Source organism: Mytilus galloprovincialis, chromosome 7 (genome assembly GCF_965363235.1).
Source record: "Mytilus galloprovincialis chromosome 7, xbMytGall1.hap1.1, whole genome shotgun sequence".
Classification (NCBI taxonomy): domain Eukaryota; kingdom Metazoa; phylum Mollusca; class Bivalvia; order Mytilida; family Mytilidae; genus Mytilus; species Mytilus galloprovincialis.
Genome location: NC_134844.1, coordinates 81,273,063 through 81,286,675, shown reverse-complemented (window position 1 = coordinate 81,286,675; position 13,613 = coordinate 81,273,063). Strand labels below are relative to the sequence as shown.

Sequence of the window (13,613 nt, the reverse complement as noted above, 5' to 3'; positions counted from 1 at the left end):
GTATAGTGACATATAGCTTACTATACTGTATAGATTCTGAACAGTTTGACGGCCGTATAGTGACATATTGCTTACTAATCCTGGTACCTTTGATATCTATTTACACCACTGGGTCGATGCCACTGCTGGTGGACGTTTCGTCCCCGAGGGTATCACCAGCCCAGTAGTCAACACTTCGGTGTTGACATGAATATCATTAATGTGGTCAATTTTATAAATTTCCTGTTTTCAAAACTTTGAATTTACCGAAAAACTAAGGATTTTCTTATCCCAGGCATAGATTACCTTAGCAGTATTTGGCACAACTTTTTGAACTTTTGGATCCTCAATGCTCTTCAACTTTTTTCTTGTTTGGCTTTATAAATATTTTGATATGAGCGTCACTGATGAGTCTTATGTAGACGAAACGCTCGTCTGGCGTACTAAATTATAATCCTGGTACCTTTGATAACTATTTACTATACTGTATAGATTCTGAACAGTTTGATGACCGTACAGTGACATATAGTTTACTATACTGTATAGATTCTGAACAGTTTGACGGTCGTATAGTGACATATAGCTCACTATACTGTATAGATTCTGAACAGTTTGAGGGCCGTATAGTGACATATAGCTTACTATACTGTATAGATTCTGAACAGTTTGACGGCCGTACAGTGTCATATAACTGGTAAATCTACATTATTTTGTATCTCCCGCCTCTTTCTTGAACATACTTACTTTGCTGATCGTTTTTGTTAACTTCGTTATCATTAATAAGACTTGTTTTCTCAATAGAATAGTATACACCTGTTCTTATGGTTTTTTTTGTTCATTCAGTATAATGTTTCCTGATGTCGTGTGCGTTTTAGATACTTTTTCTTTCTTCAATTTTGATATGACGTCTACTTTTTTTCTCTATAGTAAAATTATAAACTGATTATTCTTTGACAAAATCCCATTAATATACGAAGTCGTTAATCACAATCACCAAACTCAGAATTAATTTTTGAGTTAATTTGATAATGGGTTTAAAGTTAACTTATTTCACATGTTAACTGTTTTTTAAAGTGAAATTTCATGTTGATTTCAATTTAGAAAAATAGTATTATGAAGCAAAATAAGCCTTTGATCCCAGGGGCATATTTTTATTATCTATTGTCATAAATTGATTTAATAATGCCACAAGATAGGCTGTCCCTGTGTATACACATAGTTGCGTGTAGTTGGAACATTTTTTTATATAATGATTTATTATAACCTATTTTTGTCGTCGTTCAATTAATTATTCCTCTTGGTCTGACATTTTTTTAACAATAATTTGTATAAAAGTTCCGAATTTGACTTGAATAAAATGTTAAACAAACAAAATAAGACCAATTTGAACTGACGTGACAGAACACACAATAATCTATTGAACTGACGTGACAGAACACACAATAATCTATTGAACTGACGTGACAGAACACACAATAATCTATTGAACTGACGTGACAGAACACACAATAATCTATAGTAATTATCAAGAATAAAGAGCTCAACGCATAAACTGAGAAATCCCTGTGATTATGGTCACAAAGTATTTTAAGTAAAACAGACTATAAATTAATGTCAAGCCATTGTTTCAAAAATGTGCTACGTTTCGCTAACGACAGATTAAGGATTGGAAGATAAATAAATAAATAAAATAAATAAATAATCTTTATTTCAAGAGGATGATCCCATTAGTTAAAACTAATCTTCCTGAGAGTCCTCAAAATATTAATAACATATTTATAAGTACAAAGAGTATTATAAAGTTATATTATACACAATATACAATTGTATTTAAATAATAATGAAAAAGCATATTAATTTGCACAATTGATGAAAAATTTGTAACATTTTGTTTTAAAAGATACAAGTGTATTACTCATTTTTATTTCATTTGGTAAACTGTTCCATATTTGAGAACCTGAATATGTAAATGTTTTCTTTAAAAAATTTGTTTTTGGTTTTGGAAGATTTAATACTTTTTCATCAGCTGAACGTAAGTTATAATTTTGATTATCAGTAAAATGAAAATTTTCTTGTAAATAGTTAGGCCCCATACCATTTAATGATTTAAATACAAGTATTGCCTTTTGGTATTGAATGCGTTTTTCCACATTTAACCAGCGTAAACTATTAAACAATAAACTGGATGATGTCATTATGTCAGCTTCTACTATAACCCTAGCAGATTTCTTTAATAACTTATTAAGTTTATTTATTCCACTTTCACAACAGCTTCCCCATATATTGCAACAATAATCAAATAGTGGCAGAATATAAGCATTAAAATAGATAATACGTATATGCATAGGTAAATATTTTCTTATCTTTTGTAATAAATTGATTCTGTTTGATATAGTACATGACATTTTATCTATCTGCTGATTCCAATTTAGGTTTTTGTCAATATATAAACCAAGAAGTTTTTAAGAAGCTGAACGTAAGTTATAATTTTGATTATCAGTAAAATGAAAATTTTCTTGTAAATAGTTAGGCCCCATACCATTTAATGATTTAAATACAAGTATTGCCTTTTGGTATTGAATGCGTTTTTCCACATTTAACCAGCGTAAACTATTAAACAATAAACTGGATGATGTCATTATGTCAGCTTCTACTATAACCCTAGCAGATTTCTTTAATAACTTATTAAGTTTATTTATTCCACTTTCACAACAGCTTCCCCATATATTGCAACAATAATCAAATAGTGGCAGAATATAAGCATTAAAATAGATAATACGTATATGCATAGGTAAATATTTTCTTATCTTTTGTAATAAATTGATTCTGTTTGATATAGTACATGACATTTTATCTATCTGCTGATTCCAATTTAGGTTTTTGTCAATATATAAACCAAGAAGTTTTTCACAATCTACATTTTCTATTTGTTCATTTGAAATATTGATATCTAAACTGTTTCCAGTTGAACAAAGTCTTTGTTTTGAACCAACAATCATTGATTTACACTTTTTGGCATTTAATTTCATACAATTTTGCGCACACCAGTTTTCAATTACATGAATATCATTTTGAAGGTTAGAAGTTAACTGAAGTAAATTATTACCTTTACAATGTAATGTAGAATCATCTGCATATAAATCTATTAATGAATGTTCTATATTAAGTGGTAAATCATTGATATATAAAATAAATAACAAAGGGCCCAGGATAGAACCTTGTGGTACCCCAGTTTTTATGCATTTAGTATTAGACATGACGTTATTGACCTTAACTTGTTGGCTTCGTTCAAACAAGTATGACTTAAACCAGTCTAGTGTACAATTTGAAACATTATAATATTCAAGTTTTTTCAATAAAATTATATGATTAACCAGATCAAAAGCTTTCTTTAAATCTAAAAATATAACTCCGTTTATCTCTCCATTATCTATATTTGCCAACCATTCATCTACTAATTTAGTAAGTGCAGTAGTACACGAATGTTTAGGTCTGAAACCTGACTGTGTAGTATTAAGAAGGTCATTACTATTTAGAAATATATACAAACTATTAGCTATATGTCGTTCTATGATTTTTGAGAGACAAGGCAAAACTGCTATTGGTCTATAATTATCAGGATTACAGGCATCGCCACTTTTAAAAATTGGACAAACTCTTGCAGTTTTAAAAATACTTGGAAATTTACCACTTTTGATGCTTAGATTAAATATATATGTCAAGGCTGGTGCAATGACATCGCTGCACATACTTAAAATATTTGGTCCGACATCATCTAAACCAGTTGCTTTAGACTTGTCAAGTTTTTTTAAATACATGTTTACATCTAAAATACTCATTTCTGGTATAATGAATTTTTCACTACCCGTTTGTAACTTTGATTTTACAAATTTATTGAGTGCATCAAATCTGGCACCATCATCATTATTACATAACTTGTCATCAACTATACTTTCAGCAATATTTGTGAAATGCACATTAAATGTATTTGCTATATCAACATCATTTTGAATTACACTATTTTTATATTCTAAATGTGTGATATTATTATGTACTTTTTTAGGATTTAGACTTTTGACATACTTCCAAATAGTTTTACTATCTTTACAATTTGAAATAGCATTTTGGAAATATTTTTTCTTTGCCTGTTCTATTAAAAATGTAACCTTATTACGCCAAATTTTATAATTATATATATCACCAATTCTTTGAAAATAATCTCTTTGGTGTCTAGCGCTATTTATATCAGAAGTCCACCACTCTGGTTGTTGGGTATTTTTCACCCTTTTAATTTTCTTAGGAGCATGTTTGTCTAGGGTGCTCAGAAATAAATTATACCAATAATTAGCTGCTTCATCAACATCTCCAATCGATTCAATGAGATAGAAAGGAGTATTTGTTAAATTTTCAATAAATTTATTTTTATCAAATTGTTTGAATGATCTATATTCTATGGACAAATGATAGATAAGATAAGAATTAACTCCTCATAGAGACCATATGCATTATTCAAATTTTGTACTCTAAGCGCGCGTTTCGTCAACAAAAGATCCATCAGTAACGCTCGAATCAAAAGGTTGAAAAGGCCAGATAAAGTATAAATTTTAAGACCATCAAGGAACCAAAATTCTGAGAGGTTTCCCAAAATGTAGCTATGGTAACTTTTTCTTATGTTAGAAAATCCTTGGTATTTCAAAAAAATCTAAGTTTTATGAATATTAATTTTATAGTTATGACCATTTCAATGATAATTCATGTCAACTCTAAAGAGCTGACTTCTTGGCTGCTGACCACATTAGGAAACCCCTCTCCCGGCCGTGGCATCAGCCCAGTGGTTGTTAATAAACTCATGATAGACAACGGACACTCCCTCAGTTTAGTACTGTATAACTGAAAAGTGCTATAACTATAATAAATATGATTTATATAACCCAGTTAATTGATTCGTTACACTTAAAAGAATGATCAACTCCGTTTTCTTAAAAAAATATGATTTCTAAACAATAAGAAACCATAATTTCCCTTCAACTCATTAGCAAGTAAAGTTTATGAAGAGCATAAAAATTCTAGTGACATACATCTTCCGTATTGTGTTGTAAGGAAGAAAAAAAAAGTCTTTTTAATCGGAAAATATTTAAATCGCATTTGCTCTGGTCTCTCTCATTACCCATCATCTGCCTGAAAACATTTTCAACAAAGTGTTTAACTTGAAGTGATATTGAAAATGAAAATCCTACGTTCAATCAAAACAGTGTCCATATATAATTCTATAGATCAGGCTAAAATCAAGGCCAAAATATAATTCACTTTAAGAAATAATTTATGCGATATTTGTATGGCGATATTTTTTATAAATTACTAGTATAGTACATTATATTGTATGTCAAGCTAGATCAGCGATCCTTTATTACTCTGATTATTTGAAGATTTGTTTATCCCATTTAGGCATTAACAGCTTTGAGGTAAGCTATATATGAACTTACATTGACCTATAATTGTTTACTTTTATAAATTGTTATTTGGATGGAGAATTGTCTTCATTGGCACTCACGCCACATCTTCCTCTATCTATTGGATGGAGAGTTGTCTCATTGGCACTCACGCCACATCTTCCTCTATCTATTAACATTTTTGATATAACATTTTCTTAGGATCAATTGTATTAAATTTCTTTTTTACAAAAAAACAAAAGAATATCTATGTTGAATCAACTGAAAAACTCTTTGGAAATACAATTTTCTAATTTTTTTTTTATTCTCGAACCAATAATGGTCAAACTTTGCATCTTTCAATATAAGATCTCCAACTTCTGACTACTTAAATCACTTTCAGTAGTGGGTCTTTTTTCTATTGCCTCATTTTTATTTTTATCAAGTTCCAAGTCTGCATCTTTTAAACGTACCAAAATGCAATTATCAAATCTTTCAAAAAAAAATTTGATAATCAATGTACTTATTTTTTTGTATTTATGTGTTTAAAAAAGTATGTTACTGCTTTGACGTTTTGGGAATATAAAAATCATGTTTTGAATCATTCTATTCATTACAATTCTTGATTACCACTTTGTTTTTATGCCCCACCTACGATAGTAGAGGGGCATTACGTTTTCTGGTCCGTGGCTCCGTTTGTCCGTCCGTCCGTCCGTCTGTGGCTCCGTTCGTCCGTCCGTTCAGGTTAAAGTTTTTGGTCAAGGTAGTTTTCGATGAAGCTGAAGTCCAATCAACTTGAAACTTAGTACACTTGTTGCTTTATGATATGATCTTTCTAATTTTAAAGCCAAATTAGACTTTTGACCCCAATTTCACGGTCCACTGAACATAGAAAATGAAAGTGGAAGTTTCAGGTTAAAGTTTTTGGTCAAGGTAGTTTTTGATGAAGCTGAAGTCCAATCAACTTGAAACTTAGTACACTTGTTGCTTATGATTTGATCTTTCTAATTTTAAGCCAAATTAGACTTTTGACCCTAATTTCACGGTCCACTGAACATAGAAAATGAAAGTGGGAGTTTCAGGCTAAAGTTTTTGGTCAAGGTAGTTTTTGATGAAGCTGAAGTCCAATCAACTTGAAACTTAGTAAACTTGTTGCTTTTGATATGATGTTTTTAATTTTAAAGCCAAATTAGAATTTTGACCCCAATTTCACGGTCCACTAAACATAGAAAATGAAAGTGGGAGTTTCAGGTTAAAGTTTTTGGTCAAGGTAGTTTTTGATAAAATTGAAATCCAATCAACTTGAAACGTAATACATATGTTCCCTATAGTATAATCTTTCTAATTTTAATGCCAAATTAGATAATTACCCAATTTCACGGTCCATGGAACATGGTAAAGGATAGTGCGAGTGGGGCATCCGTGTACTTTGGACACATTCTTGTTATTTAAAAGCTATTTAAAGACTAGATTTCTGACAGAATCTTGATTGAGTTTTACTCCAACCACTCCTTATCGTTGTCAGAAAGTTAAATGAATAAAAAAAACCAAGCAAACGTTTGAAACCGTAGAATAAACATAAGGCAACACTGACGTACATGTAACTGTCAGCTAAAATCGCTAACTTTTCACTTAATATCGTAAAACAATTAGAACAATATATTCAGAATTGACATTTATTACTTACAAACAGTTATTTCTTACATATGTATCTTTTTGTCATCAGAAAATCAGATATAGTAGAAAATAAATTCATTCCGGATACACAAAGACCACACGTTTATAACTATATAACCTACGGATACACAGAGACCAACATATAACCTAAGTGTTCTAAGTGGCATATTGGTACTCTGCATATCAGTATGGCGAGTGAGAAGTGTTCGTTAACCACATGTGAAGAAGTGTCCGTAGGGCGTGTTGGCAGTATACGTGTCCGTAGGGCGTGTTGGCAGTATACGTGTCCGTATGATAATCGGATAGTCTACGTGTCCGTTTGTCTTTTGGGTAATCTGCATTGTCGTATGGCATGTTGAAAATCTATACTCCCGCACAGTCTGTAATTCGATTTTCCTATAGTTTATGAGTCGGTTGAACATAACGGTAGTTTTACTTGCCCGTTGGTAGTAGTATGATATAAAAAAGGAGACATCGTAAGGATGCCAATGATACAACTAACCAACAAAGTCTTAAGTAAATTGGATTAAGTCAAACTTAGCAAATCTAGTTGCCAACGTTTCCAGATTGGAAATATATGTGGTCATATGATGAAAGGGATGTTTAAATTTCGTTTTTAAGATATCGATATTTGCTTTGACTGGGCATTTCCGTATGGAATTCGGATAGTAATCATGTCCACATTGCACAGATGTATATGTTTCCATATGTTGTCTGGATCATCTATATGTCCGTTTTTCATTTGGTTCAATTACGTTTTGACATAACGTCTGAGTCATAAACGTGTCCATATCAAATGTGGGGCGTGTACTGGTTCTTATTGAATACAGGTGTTTTTGCAATGACAAATATGTGTTCTAAGTAAAATTGAAATGTATAGACAATCTTTGTTTAAAAATTCATAATAAACAATCAGATATCTTGAATTTCATAGAACATGGCACGATTGGTATTTTTTCGTGTCTGTGCCAATATTAATATTGTTAACCTAAATCTGGTTGTTTAAAAAATACATTTAAAAGACATTATATTTTTATTGATCGTAACATCTATGAAAACAGATCAAAAATACTTCACAGTGTTTTTTCAGCGACGAAAAGATGTGTTCGGCAGTTTTTTTTGGAAATATTAGCACTTCCGACAACATTTTCAATTTCATTGACTTTCTGGAGGATACTTAACCTTGAATTATCTCCTTAAAGCCGGTGGTTTTTTGTTAATAGTCTATTAGTCTTGATATCTGAAACTAAGTTTCGTCTATATCTGCGTTTATGTAAAATGAGTCAATAATGTTAAGTTTACACTTATAATCAAACAATCTATAAATCAGTATGCTTGTCGTAGAAAAGCTTAAGTAATACTGTAAAATCATAGAAAGCTCTACGTTATATTTCCAGTACTTTCTCACTGAGGTCTGCTGCCATTGGATATTGAACTTAAAGTACTGAATTAATGGATTAAACTGAATGTTTCTTTAAATAATTGTGCAAGATATAAAAGTCTATACTACGTATAGATCTGTTTAACTCACTTACGATTCATAGTTTCCTTTATGGACGCTTCTCCTTTAATTTTAATTCAAATTCTATTGTAATTGCTGTCACTCGTAATGATTCGTTAGATGATTAGGTTACTGAACACATTTAAAAAAGTTTCTGTATTTCTATCGCATATTTTGTTTCGACGGTTTTTGTTCTAATGTCTGTTTATACCTTAGCGTCAGATATTTTAAATACTAGTACTCAAATAAGTATTTAACTTTCATAGTGGTTCAAAGCTTGAATAGTAACTACCTCTTGAGTTCAGAATTTATTTACAGCTATAATGATTTTTCCATTCTGTTTTTTCTAGCGTTACCAATGCGTTCATTTTTTTCTAACGTGAATACAGTGTCACGCCGGTCTTAAATGTTAAAGACATTATTTGATGTTTCTAGTGTACAGTATATTATTATACGACCGCAAAAATTGAAAAAAATTTGGTCGTATATTGGCATCGTCGTCTGCGTCGTCGTCGTCGTCGTCCGAATACTTTTAGTTTTCGCATTCTAACTTTAATAAAAGTGAATAGAAATCTATGAAATTTTAACACAAGGTTTATGACCACAAAAGGAAAGTTGGGATTGATTTTGAAAATTTTGGTCCCAACATTTTAAGAATTAGGGGCCAAAAAGGGCCCAAAAAAGCATTTTCTTGGTTTTCGCACTAATAATTTAGTTTAAGTAAATAGAAATCTATGAAATTTTGACTTTTGGGAGTTTTTGTCCCAACAGTTTAGGAAAAAGGGGCCCAAAGGGTCCAAACTTGAACTTTGTTTGATTTCATCAAAAATTGAATAATTGGGGTTCTTTGATATGCCGAATCTAACTGTTTATGTAGATTCTTAATTTTTGGTCCCGTTTTCAAATTGGTGTACATTAAGGTCCAAAGGGTCCAAAATTAAACTTAGTTTGATTTTAACAAAAATTGAATCCTTGGGGTTCTTTGATATGCTGAATCTAAAAATGTACTTAGATTTTTGATTATTGGCCCAGTTTTCAAGTTGGTCCAAATCGGGGTCCAAAATTAAACTTTGTTTGATTTCATAAAAAATTGAATAATTGGGGTTCTTTGATATGCCAAATCTAACTGTGCATGTAGATTCTTAATTTTTAGTCCCGTTTTCAAATTGGTCTACATTAAAGTCCAAAGGGTCCAAAATTAAACTAAGTTTGATTTTAACAAAGATTTAATTCCAGCAGCACCTGCATACGGGGTATATATCTCCCAATTGATACGATATTCCCGTGCTTGCATTTCCTATCATGATTTTCTTGATAGAGGTTTGCTGCTCACAAGGAAGCTATTAAACCAAGAATTCCAAATGGTGAAGTTGAAATCATCCCTTCGTAAATTTTACGGACGCCATCACGAGTTGGTTGACCGTTATGGAATAACCGTTTCACAAATGATATCGGATATGTTCCTTACGTCGTAACTACAATCCCCTTCCCTTTCATGAATATGACCTACCGAATTAGACTATTTACCGGATTTGTAATCACATAAGCAACACGACGGGTGCCACATGTGGAGCAGGATCTGCTTACCCTTCCAGAGCACCTGAGATCACCCCTAGTTTGTGGTCGGGTTCGTTTTGTTTATTCTTTAGATTTCTATGTTGTGTCGTGTGTACTATTGTTTTTCTGTTTGTCTTTTTTATTTTTAGCCATGGCGTTGTCAGTTTGTTTTAGATTTATGAGTTTGACTGTCCCTTTGGTATCTTTCGTCCCTCTTTTAATTCTTGAGCTTTTTTGATATGCTGAATCTAAACATGTACTTAGATTTTTGATTATGGGCCCAGTTTTCAAGTTGGTTCAAATCAGGATCCAAAATTATTATATTAAGTATTGTGCAATAGCAAGAAATTTTCAATTGCACAGTATTCAGCAATAGCAAGAAATCTTCAATTGCACAGTATTGTGCAATAGCAAGACATTTTCAATTGCTCAGTATTGCGCAATAGCAAGAAATCTTCAATTGCACAGTATTGTGCAATAGCAAATATTTTCAATTGCACAGTATTGCGCAATAGCAAGAAATATCTAATTGCACAATATTGTGCAATAGCAAGAAATTTTCAATTGATTGAAGCTATCTTTCTTTGTCCAGAATAGTAGTTGAATCAACTTAAATCATTGTTTTATACAATATACAATGTATATTCACTTTTACTACCAACTGATAAATTAAAACAATCTTTACCATTCAGTGATAACAAGCACCTTTTGTTACATTTTAATATTTTATGATGTATTTAAATGAGTGGTTATTGTTGCAAACTCCATTAGAAATTTGAATTGAGATCAGTTTTGGAAAAAGGGAAAGAGGGTTCGAAAAAAATGGGGGTGGGGGGGTGGGGGGGGGTTGGAGGTTAAATTATTCTCATTTCAGATTTCATAAATAAAAAGAAAATTTCTTCAAACATTTCTTTGAGAGGATTAATATTCAACAGCATAGTGAATTGCTCAATGGCAAAAAAAATATTTTAAGTTCATTAGACCACATTCATTCTGTGTCTGCACTTGTAGTCAGGTCAAGGTCACTACCTCACTACTCGTGCAGAAAAAACTATCCGGGAACGGTTGTTACCAGCCTGTGTCTTTGTTACCTGTGTATTGTATCTAATACATATCCTAAATTGTTATAACAGCCATATAAGGGTCTACAAAATAGTAATGTTTACAAACAATTTGACATTAATACGGATTCTTGGAGTAATTGGTATAGTTGAATCAACCTTAGCATTCTATTAGTTCGTTCACTTCTTTCAGTACATATTGCTCAGCTTCTTGTTAGGTCTGAATTATATTGATGAGGGTTTACCTTGTGAGCAAATTTGAAATTATGTCTCTTCTGGTTTGATAATTCTTTCATGGTTTTTAGGATACCCACGCCAACTGCTACAGGCTTTTTTTGTAAGATAAATCAGCCTCTGTTATAAGGAATGACTTGTTATTTGGTTCGGAACTTTTTGTACTTGATTTTTATCTCTACCTGGGTAGTCACCTCCTGTTGATAATAGTTTGATTTATTTTTATTTAACCACTGAGCATAGTATAAAAAGTAAAATCACAAAATTCCGAACCCCGAGGAAAATTCAAAACGGAAAGTCCCTAATCAAATGGCAATATCAAAAGCTCAAACACATCAAACGAATGAATAACAATGTCGTATTCCTGACTTGGTACAGGCATTTTTCTTCAATAATAATATCGAGTTGAAGGGGTATACTTTGCCTTTACATCTCGTGCAAAATTTTGTTCAAACATTGATTAAGATTACTTTTGATTTAATCCGACTTTTTCTATTTAAGAATGTCATATCATAGTGGTGCATTTAAATACTCTTTGGAATTTTTTCAGGCAAAACAAATGTAAATGTCATGTGTTAACAGTGTAATTCATGAAAGTCTTGACCTTTCCATTAATATAATACAAACAAAAAATTGGCTGATTTTGACTTCAATTAGTATCATAAGACAGCAAACATTTTAATAAGCCGTATTATTATTGTATTTTCAGATTAAGTAATGGACGGTAAAGGCGGTCAATAGAAGGAAAAAGGAATGTGAAAAGGTAAGTTATCTTTTATTCAAATATGTTGTCTTAAAAGCTAAAAGATAATGCAAGATCATATTATTCATCAGTTTTCTAATTATGAATACACAATTGCGAAGTTACTTATAGTTAAAGACGTATCAAACTTATCAGAAATATTAAAATGAAATATTGTTAGCATTTGATTTTATTATTAGATTTTGATAGAATACATTAATTATGACAATAAACCTTAACTTAATGTTAACAGCCTTTGTTTAACCTAACTATATTTTACCCCAGTAAATAAGTTTATAAAATTTACAAGTATTGTTTCCCCAAAAGGTGCAAAGCAAGGAAAGATGAGCATTTTATTAAATTTGTCACCAAACTAGATAGCCTTTTCACATTGCGTTTTTCTAAATGCTATTTTATTTTATGCATTCCTTAAGTGTATATTTCTGCTCACGAGTATATCTATAAATGATATATGACATATCTTCTTGGAGACCTTGAGGCAAATTTCAATCGACGAGTAAGCTTAGAGATTGCTTAATTTCAGAAAGATACCGACTTGATTATCACTGATTGCGTGCAAAATGTTTTAAATTGTACAAACTTGTGTTGTACCATATTTCCGTATTTTTCTATTGCATCGATAATCCTTTTAAGCATGTAAAGGAAATGCAATACATAAAGTAACAACGATTCTTTACTTCAACACAACGATTCATTTATCTTTAAACTTTTCAGTAGGTTTACCTGTCTTTATTCTCGAATTTAAGTAACAAGGTTCGAATGCATAATGACAGGCATTATAATATCATCATATTCATGCCTAGATTCACATCTTTTACACACATTTATGACATATAAGTACTTATGTGTAATTTATGAAAACACATAACAAATGGTATTTCAATATAACCATACTCAATTTATCATGACAAACAAATAATTTGTTTGATGACATAATCTGCCTTTCACAAGATGGTTTAAGAAAATATGTCTTCAGATACCAATTTTGAATAGTTTTGATACTAAGACAATTGTTGTAAAGTCACAAATTACAGGATTGACACCACAATCCTACAATAAACAATAGATAATTATTCACCAACAAACAAATATTCATTACTGAATATGTTACAGTAATTTTGTAAAATAAGTGATGTTTTATCTTCCGAAATTGCTACTGGAATTCTTAAAATCCTTGATTTTTACAGACTCACAAAAGATAATTAACCGTTTTTCTTTTATTTACTCACTTTAAATTCAGGAATTTAAAAAAGTACATAAAAGCACTCTGGTAGTTTTCTTGGATTTATCTATCTTAAGATTTGATTTAAATTTACATTCTTATTCAGTCAACCTTTATTGAGGAGGATTAAAAAAAAAACATGAATATTGTCTTTAACTGCACTTATAATGGTGTTTTTTTTTTTTTTTAT

The 13,613-nt window shown here is 31.0% G+C and overlaps 1 protein-coding gene across 2 annotated transcripts in view; it reads left to right on the top strand.

The window, feature by feature from the left end:
- LOC143083784 (soluble guanylate cyclase 88E-like) overlaps positions 1–13,613 on the top strand; it is a 193,504-nt gene that overhangs the window by 68,231 nt on the left and 111,660 nt on the right. For both annotated transcript variants that reach the window (XM_076260126.1, XM_076260124.1), the window contains exon 2: positions 12,148–12,201. The gene's annotated coding sequence lies outside the window, so the exon portion shown is untranslated. The remainder of the gene's footprint in view (positions 1–12,147; positions 12,202–13,613) is intronic.